The sequence below is a fragment of the Frankliniella occidentalis genome, unplaced genomic scaffold (genome assembly GCF_000697945.3).
Source record: "Frankliniella occidentalis isolate FOCC.00 unplaced genomic scaffold, Focc_3.1 Scaffold341, whole genome shotgun sequence".
Lineage (NCBI taxonomy): Eukaryota > Metazoa > Arthropoda > Insecta > Thysanoptera > Thripidae > Frankliniella > Frankliniella occidentalis.
The window spans coordinates 19,437-21,087 of record NW_026267464.1 but is presented as its reverse complement, the minus strand read 5'-3'; positions in this window follow the sequence as shown (position 1 = coordinate 21,087).

The window sequence follows — 1,651 nt, the reverse complement described above, 5'->3', positions numbered from 1 at the left end:
CGGGGCGGGGTGGGGGCGGGGCGATCCATTTGGTAAGCCGGGCGAGGCGCCGTACGGTGATGTGGAGCGCCGTGTGCAGGTGGGGAGCGGTGAGCAGCAGCCGCGTGGCCCGCGGAGCGCAGTGGTGCAGTGCAAGGTCGGGGCAACAGGCTACACCGCAGCCGAGGCCCCGCCCCGCCCCGCCCCGCGCCGCTAGACCTGCCCGCGGACTCGCGAGGCGTGGCCTGCCGCTTGGACGCGCGCGGACGACGCGGGATGGAGAGAGGCGAGGAAGAGGGGGGAGAGAAGCCAAAGGCCGACGTCCGACGCAGAATGTCGAGAATTACGTACGAAACAAGCCCCTCGTGTCGTGCGGCCGCCGCCGGTTGCTCCGCGCGGCGCGGCGTGGCGCGGACCTGGCCTGGCCACGAGGCTTTTTATAGTTAGTTGCTTCATTTTAAGTCTCGTTAAAAGGCTTCGATCGCCCGGCGGCGGCGGGCCTGACGGAGGACGTGACACGCAGGCGTGACGCGTCACGATACGGACCGGCCGGCGCGGCTCCGGCCCCGGCTGCTCACGCACCGGCTGTGGTGGCACTGCGGTGTCGGCGGCCTGGAGGATTGGGAACTTGGGCAGCAGCAGCCGCAGCAGGAGGAACATCAGTAGCAGCAGGCGGAGCAACAGCAGGGGGGGGGGGGCAGCAGCAAGGGCAGCAGCAGGAATATCACTAGAAATGGCAATAAGAGGAGGAACAGTAGGAATAGCACAATAATAGCAGCAGGAACAACAGGAGGACCTGCAGCAGGAGCAGCAGGAGCAGCAGCAGCAGCGGGCGTGCGGTCGGCCTGAGCGTTGCGCCCGTCATTGCCTCCGCCACCGCGAAGCACTTTGCGTTCCCCGCTGCCCAGCAGTCTATTTGGCCTCTCCCTCGCCAGATTGGGTTTATTTCACTTTGACAATAATTGAGCCGCCGGCCGCCGGAGCGTTTTGTCGGTCGGTGTAAAACAGGGCAGCAGCGCTCTCCTCGCGCCCGCCGCGCGCCGGCGCCGAGATAGCCGTCATTTACTTTCGACGAAAGTGAACTTGATCTTGGAGCGGCGCGGGTCGCGCGGGCGGCGGCGCCGGCCGAGGCATCGGGGCGGCGGATCTAATCGCCCCGTGTCGTCGCGTCGCCGGGAGGTGAGCCTCTCGGGGGCCAGGACGGGCAGCGGAGCGCGGCGTCTCACTCCCCGGGAGGGAAGGTGTGAGTGCGCGGCGCCGCGATGGTTTTACATTTTTGTCAGCTCATTTTGTGGGCGCCTACTTTGCCTGGCCCTTGCTGCCGGGTCCACCGCTAGCAAACCTCTAGCACTCCTGCTGCTCTGGCGACCTGCTGCGCGATCAACGACGGGCTGCTGAACGGATCTCCGGGGCGTCGTCGCTGTTGCGACCGATGCGGCGGAACCGTCTCGAAGAAAAAAGGCAGAGAGAGAAAAAGCCTTTCTCCCATTTCAATGAAAGCCCCCCTTCCTTTCCTCTCCCCTGCTCCCAGCCACGGCGAGCTGCGCGACCCGCCCTTGGGGAGGGTATCTACCGCGGGTGATCTAGTGCCCTACCGCCGTCCCAGCCCAGGCCAGGAGGACGGCTGCCGAGCGGAGGTCATCGATATGAGCAGAGACGTTTTACTCCGCGG